Source organism: Tasmannia lanceolata, unplaced genomic scaffold, assembly GCF_043159265.1.
Source record: "Tasmannia lanceolata isolate RefF3 unplaced genomic scaffold, GAP_Taslan_0.1 ptg000023l, whole genome shotgun sequence".
Lineage (NCBI taxonomy): Eukaryota > Viridiplantae > Streptophyta > Magnoliopsida > Canellales > Winteraceae > Tasmannia > Tasmannia lanceolata.
In genome coordinates, this window is record NW_027518700.1 from 23111723 (window position 1) to 23122585 (window position 10863).

At 39.6% G+C, this 10863-nt stretch overlaps 1 long non-coding RNA gene across 1 annotated transcript; it reads right to left on the reverse strand.

Annotated features, from left to right (window-relative positions):
* Positions 1–6379: 6379 nt before the first annotated feature.
* LOC143856803 (uncharacterized) lies at positions 6380–10584 on the reverse strand. Its single transcript, XR_013238367.1, has 2 exons — positions 10062–10584; positions 6380–6875 (listed from the first exon to the last, which is right to left on the reverse strand). It is a non-coding gene; the product is annotated as an uncharacterized LOC143856803 (long non-coding RNA).
* Between the last annotated feature and the right edge of the window lie 279 nt (positions 10585–10863).

A 10863-nucleotide genomic window follows, 5' to 3' on the forward strand; every position in this document is an offset into this window, starting at 1 on the left:
AGACTAATGCAGGTTTGCCTACATCCTAGTTTACTAGGCTTGTCCTAGGGAAAGAGTGGGTGACTAGTGTAACTAGACCTATGGCACGGTTGCTATACACAGCAAACGTCCGTGATGAGGCTGGACTCCTGACTCTAGGACTCCCTAAAACCTAAGACTCCCTAAAACTTAGGACACGACACGACACGACACCAGTGTTCCTAAATTGGGCTCTAAGGGTTCCTAAAGGAATTTTGAATCCACCGGCTCTTGGGAATCTCGAATTCTTTTGGGTTTGTGGAAACTTTTAGAGTTTTCTTGAAGCTTTTATTATCTGAAGGTATTTAGTGTGTTTGGTAGCTTTTAAAGTTGTTTATTTAGAAGGTTTTAGTTTCATTTGAAATTTTTAGTGGTCTTTTGGTTAATGGCTTTTAACGGATTTTTATCAGTGGATTTTAAATGGGTGAATTTTAGTTTTGTTAATTTTAGGTTGGATGTACTTTAGATTAATGTCTTTCGATTTTGGTTTGGAAAATGACGTTAACACAACCAAGTTTTGACAATTGCACAAATTCGACAAACCATTGACCATTAAAAGATCTGACAAATGCAGCCCACTAAAACTGTCGTAACTCTTTAACCGCTTGGCCAAATTCAACGTACAAACATGCGTTGGAAAGATCTTTTATAGGGCTACAACTTTGTAGTTCTCCATTGTTTGTAAATCTGTGATTTAGAGGTTCGAATTTGTGTTGCAAACAAAAGGACAGCAACATTAAACTGGAAATGCCTAAAGGTGTGCCGCAACCATTTTGGACTTAACTTTTTAACCGCTCGCTGTCTGATCTAGCAGGAATACTCGTTGGAAACGGCACGAAAATATCTACGACTTTATAGTTAACCATTTCCCACGATTCTGTTGTTTAGAGGTCGAAAAATCTGTTTAAAGTCTAACAGCTAGCACTATGACGGGAATGATATTGGCACCCCCATGTTTTCTTTTGATAGTTCTTATTTTTTTAGTGATTAAAAGACGGTGAATATGAAAAATGGCTTGAATGGGCCTGAGATTAGATTCAAATGGGATGTTTGAAAAAGGGGTTGTTTTTATCTACTTGGCAAGGTGGGGTATGGATATTGGGTTCTTGAGATTGAGTGGGGGCTGTTGTTATCAAATTGGAGTGGGGGCTGTTGTTATCAATTGAAAGATGGAGGTTTTGTAAGCCAAATTAAATGGGTTTTGATAATTCATGTAAAATTCAAGTTTTCTTTCTTGTAAATGTTCAAAATTTTTAATGAATTGTTTTCCCAAAAGAAATCTAAATTCCCTAACAAGCCAATGATTTCAACATCCCATTGCAAATAGGTTCTAATGACCCTAACACATTAATCATATTTAGCATAAGTGAGAACATGACCAAGGCCAAACTAGTACAAAATTAAACATGACATCAACCAAAATATACGCAAAACAACACTCAATCCTACAAATATAGAAAAGAAAATAAAATTCCAAAAGACATACCTTTTTGTAGACGATATTCCATGCAAACTTATGGAGAAGAGGGATTTGGTCTAGAGAGAGGGCTTGAATTTTCTAAGAGAGGGGTTCTCTCCTCTTTTCTTTTTTTTCCTCTTTTTCTTTGGTGAGATGAGAGGGTATTTATAGGAGAATGGGATAGGAGGTTAGGTGAGGTTAGGTGAGGTTAGGTAAGGTTAGGTGAGGTTAGGTGATGTTAGGTGAGGTTAGGTGAGGTTTGGATGGTTATGATGGGAGGAGAGGTTAGGTGAGGTTAGGTGAGGTTTGAATGGTTAGGATGAGAGGAGAGGTTAGGTGGTTTTGGATGGTTAGACCCAGGTCATGATCTGCCATTGATCTAACGATTTACGGAAATCGGGTCTCGGAATGGAATCAGGGTCCGGGCTATGAAGTGACCCTAGCTTATTTTGTCCCGATTGATGATCCGTAAAGTCAGATCAAGATATTAATGACCTAAAACATATAAATCAATGATAGAGGGGGTTCTCACATGGATTTAACACACTAATTTATTTGTTGATTAAAACAAAACAAAATGGGGTGTCTACAGATGCCCCTCTTTGGTAGAGATGACGTAGTCATTGAATACCAAAGTTAAAAATGACAGAACCATTTTGCGTAGTTTTAATCGACAAAGGACTCTCTAGATACAACGCACCTTAACATAATGCAAAACCTTAGATGAAACCCTAGAACTTGAATAATAATAAAAACTCGATGCGGCGCCGTTCACAAACGGGCAATTAGAGAATGAGATATCATTTTCGAATGGATTCTGAAGGGAAAGGACAAAGATCGCTCTCAAACAGTTTTTAGAAGGAGATGAGACGCCGCTCACAAGCGGGTTCAACGAGGATAAGAAGCATTCCCAAATGGACTTGGATAATGAGGCACCGTTCACAAACGGCCTCAAGGAGGATAGAAAACCATTCACAGATGGACTCGAGAAATGAGGCACCGTTCACAAACGGGCTCAAGGAGAAGACAAGACCATTCACAAATGGACTCGAGAAATGAGGCACCGTTCACAAACGGGCTCAAGGAGGACGATACCATTCACAAATGGATTCGAGAAAAGAGGCACCGTTCACAAACGGGCTCAAGGAGAAGACAAGACCATTCACAAATGGACTCGAGAAATGAGGCACCGTTCACAAACGGGCTCAAGGAGGACGATACCATTCACAAATGGATTCGAGAAATGAGGCACCGTTCACAAACGGGCTCAAGGAGAAGACAAGACCATTCACAAATGGACTCGAGAAATGAGGCACCGTTCACAAACGGGCTCAAAGAGGACACGAGACCATTCACAAATGGACTCAGAAAATGAGGCACCGTTCACAAACGGGCTCAAGGAGAAGATGAGACCATTCACAAATGGACTCAGAGAATGAGACACCTGTTCACAAACGGGTTCGAAGAGAAGACGAGACCATTCACAAATGGACTCGAGAAATGAGGCACCGTTCACAAACGGGCTCGAAGAATTTAGGGATTTTTTTATGAACTTGAATTTGACGTAGGAATGGATTTTTATTTTTATTTTTTAATTAAGGATTTGGATTTGATAAATTTTTTTATTTTTGGAAAATGAGGTACCGTCCGCAAACGGGCTCAAGGAGAAGATGAGACCATTCACAAATGGCCTCGAGAAAAGAGGCACCGTTCACAAACGGGCTCAAAGAGGACATGAGACCATTCACAAATGGACTCAGAGAATGAGAAACCTGTTCACAAACGGGTTCAGGGAGAAGACGAGACCATTCACAAATGGACTCGAGAAATGAGGCACCTTTCACAAAAGGGCTCAAAGAGGACATGAGATTTTTCATGAACTTGAATTTGACGTAAGATTGGATTTGTTTGAATCAGGGATTGGATTTGATGAATTTTTATTTTTGGGAAATGAGGTACCGTCAGCAAACGGGCTCAAGGAGAAGACGAGACCATTCACAAATGGGCTCGAGAAATGAGGCACCGTTCACAAACGGGCTCGACGACACAAGATAGCTTTGATTGATGAATTCAACAATGAAAAATTTAGAGATTTTTATGAATTTGAATTTGACGTAGGATTGGATTTTTTGAATTGGGGATTGGATTTGATGAATTTTTTATTTTTTGAGAAATGAGGCACCGTCCACAAACGGGCTCAAGGAGGACATGAGACCATTCATAAATGAACTCAGAAAATGAGGCACCGTTCACAAATGGGCTCAAGGAGAAGACGAAATCATTCACAAATGGACTCGAGAGATGAGGCACCGTTCACAAACGGGCTCAAGGAGAAGACGAGGCCATTTGCAAATGGGCTCGAGAAAAGAGGTACCGTTCACAAACGGGCTCGAAGAATTTAGAGATTTTCCATGAACTTGAATTTGACGTAAGATTGGATTTGATGAATTTTTTATTTTTTTTGAACTCAATGAAATCGGGGATATTATGGATCGTGCCCGACAAAGATGTTGGAAACTAGGACTTTGACGAATGATGAAACGGCAAACCTTTGGAACGAAGAACCATTACTAGCAAGAATGGATTAGGAACATTTTTATGAAACTTCAACAAGATTTTTCTCAAAGAGACTGCTGGTCTTGTCTTCTGGGGATTTTGATAACTGAAACCTTGAACAAGACATTTGAGATTGGTAATTTAGAACAACGACTCTCTTGGATATTAACATGGAAAAGCGGGATCTGCTTCTTGACAGGTGTTTAGATAAACATTTCTTGACCAGGATAACTAACCGGAAGGGAATTATGAATTTGAATGGTTCATCTTTCTGAGAAATTGGCTCAACCACCATTGCATCTGAGGTTCTTCCAAGCTTAAGGTGCCTTCCTGGGGTATGATCTTTTTACGGAAGCTGGGCTTTCTGATGTTTCTACTTCTGAATTTTTCTGAGCTGATCTTCTTTGAAATGAAGTTGTTTGACTAAATTCTCGAGCTCTTTCAGGTATAATTGCAGGGAGCTGCCTAGGCCTGGCCTCCTTCACCAAGACAGTTACATCATTTGGACATAGGAACGACAATTGACTCTTTCTAAAGAGAAAACTTAGATGAAAGGCACTACTCAAAGGATTGAGCAGCCCTGAAGGAGTGAACTTAGAATAATAAAGATTGACTGACTATACTGACAAACATAGTGATGCTTCTGACTTAGTTAATGTTTTGTTTGGTAAGTCTATCCTTTCAAGGAATAGTTTTTCAATTGGTAAACACCGGACTTCTTCCTCGAAACAGTAATGCCTCAAGAATTTAATTACGACCCCTAAGATTGCTTAGCTTCAATGCCCCCAGTTTTGAGGATATCACTTGAATTTGCTTGAACTTCAGTTGATCTTCAGTCTTGATACCGGCTGTTGCCTTCTTATACTGATTCTCTTACCGTGACCAAGTCACCTCTTCAGGGTTTTTAACTTGGCGGACCGCGCTAGCCTTAACTTTTGCCTGAACCACCTTTCTAGGTTTTCGATCCAGCAGGCTATCCCCTTAGCTTTTGCCTAAGCCGCCCTTTCGGGTTTTCAACTTAGCAGGGGAATGATCTTAAATTTTGCCTAGACCGCCCTTTCAGGTTTTCAGTCTAGCAGATCTTCAAACTCCGTTATTTTTCTTATTCATCATCATTTCATTTTTTTATTGTATCTCAGGACCTAGCTCATTAGTTCTGAACACCAGAAGGACTTTTATAGGTAGGATAGGGCTTTTCAAAGAATGGCTTAAGGCTCAACAAAGATTTCGACCGAACCTGTGAACAGGTCGCCTACATATCCCAAGGTAGGAATCAGGTCGTGTGTAGTTCAGGGCGAATGCCCCTAGTTTGAAGATAAATTGTTTGATTTTTTTTTTCCTTTTTTCTTTTCTTTCTGGAACAATTAACTTCTCTTCTTTTGGAACTTGTCCCTCCCTTTTTTTTTTTTGAAAGGATTGAATTTCTTTTCCTTTTTGAATCGACCGAACTCGGTTCAACCGAGTTGCCTACGTACCCCAGTATAGGGATCAGGTCTCGCGTAGTTCGGGGGAATGCCCCAAGTTTGATGGGTTTTCAAGAAAATTTGATTTAGGCTCGAAGGGTTTGCAAATCGGTATTCTTTTGACATTGGGTTTTGATTTTGGGATTTAATTGGCCAAAGGAGGCCTTTCGATGTTCAGATTGGGAATCGATCTAGGTTACTAGAGTCTGTCTGGTACTGATTATTTATTTCTTTTTTTTCTCTTTTTTTTTTTTTTTTTTTTTTTTTTTTTTTTCACGGAGTTTGACGGCATTTCCAGGTAAGATAATGGATTTTCTTCTTTCAAGATTCTAATGCGTGCTTTCGGCTTTCATAGAGCGAAACTTGTTCCTTGACATCCTCCATCTATGGATTTGTAACTCTTGATATCTGATGACCACTTTTCAATACTTGCTCTTGAACTTCTTATCTTGAATTTGTTGGCTTCATGTTATGAATTTGAGAACCAAGGTCATTGATTGGAAATATGAAAGTTATTTCCACTCTATGCCCCTTGCATAGCATATGATATTCACTTCATTCTTTCTTGAACCTTCTATCTGGGTCTTTCTCTTGACATTAATGGTAACGCTTACGGGACCATCTTTTTATCCTCAAAACGGGTTTACCAATTCTTCACACTCTTCAGAGGGTAATGTATTTTCAATCGGCATTTATTGGATCAAGGTTTCAGTGCCAGTGTTTACCACTTCAATTTCATCTTTGAAAGGCTGAGATTGGCGCTCCTCCTCTTGTTCAAGTAATCGTTGTGACTCAAGTGGAGTTTCGTCAATTTTGTTCTCATTTGAGGAGGGAGTCTTATTTTAAGATCAGAAGCACACTTAAGAAATAGACACAAGTGAACTATTGGAACTGAAACTTTATTTAAAGAAAAAGATACTACATCTGACAACCTATCCTGAACATGTTCAGGATTCACAACTCTAAATAAGAAAGGGAAACAGAAGATAACTTGCCTGGACTAGGCATTGACCTTTAACTGTAAGACCGGACTCAACAATTATACTGACCATGATGACTGACTCAACATAAAATAGTAAGTGATTAAAACTTTAACTGCTGCAACTGTTTGGCGTTGAAGGCTCGGCGAAGGCTGGTTCGTTCTGAACATCATCATGGCTGATACTTTCAATTTTGGACAATGATGACTGATTCGCATAGGGAAATGCCCCTAGCTCAAGGATTCTGAGAGTGAACTCTGAAGGACTTAGCAAAATAATCTTGAAAAAGGTAGCCCCTAGAGGAGGAACAGACCAGGGGTACAAGCAAGATTGTATTATCTGGACCAGGCATGATCAGATCATGAGAACGCATAATCGAAAGATTGTGAGATTCTGCATCTGCCAGTTAGGGGATGGCATGAAGATACGATCGAATCGTATGACAGAAGAACGAAAGACGCACGATCAAAAGATTAGATGAGATAGCATAAGATTGCTTTCAACGGATAGATCATGAATGACTAATCCTATGAGATCTTTGAAAATTATGGGATTTATATCCTAACCCAAAGGGAATTTTTTTTTTTTTTTTCACATTTTATCAGTGTTACCTGAAGGCATCAACCCTAATCCTAATCTATCGGAGTGGAGAGAGAATCTCGACTCATGACTTTGTTCGTGTATCTAAGGACCGATCGTGACCATTGGAAGATGGACCACGGCCTAATCTAGACACCAATGGGTAGGATATCCTAAACTAGGCTCACACACATGATGCACATGTGTTCGTATACTACATGCATGTGTGGGTTAATCTAGGGGTAAGGCCAAGAGTTCCCTTAGCGCGAATCCCTGTTCGATATACTGTACCAGTGTCCGGCGTATCAGTACGTGAACAAGAGATCCGTTTACGTACCATAAAGGTACTAGGCTAAGGGTGGAATGCTTCTCTAGCACAGAGGCACCAGGTGATGAAATCCCAGTCAACCATGCTAGATAACACTCCGGGTTCCTAAAATAGGACGTGTGTGCACGTGAGATGCAAGAGTTTAGATGCAAGTGATGTAAGTGTGTGCAATATGTTTGCGCAATCTATGATGCCCTCAGGTTTTGTTAGGTTAAGTTCGAGTAAAATGTGATGAGAAAATAAAACAAGACAAACTAATCTAACAAGTATAGAGTTTTTATGAGCCAGTTAAATTAAATTCAAATGAATTATCTTTTGAAATTTTAATGAAGTTAGGTGGTCCCCAGCAGAGTCGCCAGACTGTGGTACCCGGATCCCGCGAGAGGGGTGGGGCGCGAGCCGCCGCGCTCTCTCTCTTGGTCTCTCGTATCCACGCGATTGGCGTGTGCATTTTAATATTGATTTGAATTCATCTTTCATGTGAACTTGGGATCACTAAGGCAATCCGAACTCCACACGAAAGAGAATGACAGAGTCGCCACCTAGATGTGGGATCTAGGACCCGAAATTAACCAGAAATCTAGACTCGCTACCTGGTTACGAGAATGGAAGGTATGGGGAGTTATCCGCCACATGCACCATTCCTGCCCGATAATCGGTCTTCGATTCCAAAAGCTAACTCTTTTAAATTTATTTTAAATGGCTCATTCAACTCTATGTTAATGTGCGAACTAAGTGACATGCATCCTATGATCTAATTTCAATGTGAATCCTAGATGTGTATCTTGATTTATTAATTTGTCTGGATTCATTCTAAGTGAAAGTTCTCCTAGAATTCTAATTTCATGGAAAGCCCTAAATGATTTGATTAAGCATTTACAAGAAAATTAATATCCAAAACACCACAATTTGTTGTGGTGCCGACTCGCGGGTGGTATGCCGTCAGACATCCAAGCTGCCTACGTACCCAAGCCTCACTGGGATCAGAGTCGACGTAGTTCGGTGCACCTAAGCTAAGCTACTTATGCCTAACTCAACTAGGACACCGACCTAGACGGGATTGACTGTTTCAACAGTTTTAGGAGAAGTTATTTAATTCAAGTTGAGGATTTTATTATCTTAGGATTTCATCTAAGATGCTATATGATTCTCATCTAAATGCAAATGGTCCCTTAGACTAATGCAGGTTTGCCTACATCCTAGTTTACTAGGCTTGTCCTAGGGAAAGAGTGGGTGACTAGTGTAACTAGACCTATGGCACGGTTGCTATACACAGCAAACGTCCGTGATGAGGCTGGACTCCTGACTCTAGGACTCCCTAAAACCTAAGACTCCCTAAAACTTAGGACACGACACGACACGACACCAGTGTTCCTAAATTGGGCTCTAAGGGTTCCTAAAGGAATTTTGAATCCACCGGCTCTTGGGAATCTCGAATTCTTTTGGGTTTGTGGAAACTTTTAGAGTTTTCTTGAAGCTTTTATTATCTGAAGGTATTTAGTGTGTTTGGTAGCTTTTAAAGTTGTTTATTTAGAAGGTTTTAGTTTCATTTGAAATTTTTAGTGGTCTTTTGGTTAATGGCTTTTAACGGATTTTTATCAGTGGATTTTAAATGGGTGAATTTTAGTTTTGTTAATTTTAGGTTGGATGTACTTTAGATTAATGTCTTTCGATTTTGGTTTGGAAAATGACGTTAACACAACCAAGTTTTGACAATTGCACAAATTCGACAAACCATTGACCATTAAAAGATCTGACAAATGCAGCCCACTAAAACTGTCGTAACTCTTTAACCGCTTGGCCAAATTCAACGTACAAACATGCGTTGGAAAGATCTTTTATAGGGCTACAACTTTGTAGTTCTCCATTGTTTGTAAATCTGTGATTTAGAGGTTCGAATTTGTGTTGCAAACAAAAGGACAGCAACATTAAACTGGAAATGCCTAAAGGTGTGCCGCAACCATTTTGGACTTAACTTTTTAACCGCTCGCTGTCTGATCTAGCAGGAATACTCGTTGGAAACGGCACGAAAATATCTACGACTTTATAGTTAACCATTTCCCACGATTCTGTTGTTTAGAGGTCGAAAAATCTGTTTAAAGTCTAACAGCTAGCACTATGACGGGAATGATATTGGCACCCCCATGTTTTCTTTTGATAGTTCTTATTTTTTTAGTGATTAAAAGACGGTGAATATGAAAAATGGCTTGAATGGGCCTGAGATTAGATTCAAATGGGATGTTTGAAAAAGGGGTTGTTTTTATCTACTTGGCAAGGTGGGGTATGGATATTGGGTTCTTGAGATTGAGTGGGGGCTGTTGTTATCAAATTGGAGTGGGGGCTGTTGTTATCAATTGAAAGATGGAGGTTTTGTAAGCCAAATTAAATGGGTTTTGATAATTCATGTAAAATTCAAGTTTTCTTTCTTGTAAATGTTCAAAATTTTTAATGAATTGTTTTCCCAAAAGAAATCTAAATTCCCTAACAAGCCAATGATTTCAACATCCCATTGCAAATAGGTTCTAATGACCCTAACACATTAATCATATTTAGCATAAGTGAGAACATGACCAAGGCCAAACTAGTACAAAATTAAACATGACATCAACCAAAATATACGCAAAACAACACTCAATCCTACAAATATAGAAAAGAAAATAAAATTCCAAAAGACATACCTTTTTGTAGACGATATTCCATGCAAACTTATGGAGAAGAGGGATTTGGTCTAGAGAGAGGGCTTGAATTTTCTAAGAGAGGGGTTCTCTCCTCTTTTCTTTTTTTTCCTCTTTTTCTTTGGTGAGATGAGAGGGTATTTATAGGAGAATGGGATAGGAGGTTAGGTGAGGTTAGGTGAGGTTAGGTAAGGTTAGGTGAGGTTAGGTGATGTTAGGTGAGGTTAGGTGAGGTTTGGATGGTTATGATGGGAGGAGAGGTTAGGTGAGGTTAGGTGAGGTTTGAATGGTTAGGATGAGAGGAGAGGTTAGGTGGTTTTGGATGGTTAGACCCAGGTCATGATCTGCCATTGATCTAACGATTTACGGAAATCGGGTCTCGGAATGGAATCAGGGTCCGGGCTATGAAGTGACCCTAGCTTATTTTGTCCCGATTGATGATCCGTAAAGTCAGATCAAGATATTAATGACCTAAAACATATAAATCAATGATAGAGGGGGTTCTCACATGGATTTAACACACTAATTTATTTGTTGATTAAAACAAAACAAAATGGGGTGTCTACAGGGTCCACAGCATGTTACATTTGATGTGAGAGAGCCAACACCTCAAGAAATGCCACATGATGAGGATGAACCTATTGAATACCTCTTACCTAAGACAAATGCTCCTCCCCATGTATCTACAAGTAATACATCACCTAGTGAGGAAGTAGAGAATGAAGATGATGACTCATTACCTAGGGATAGGAGAATATTGGTAGATCATCCTGAATCCCAAATCTTAAGTGATGCCACATCGCCA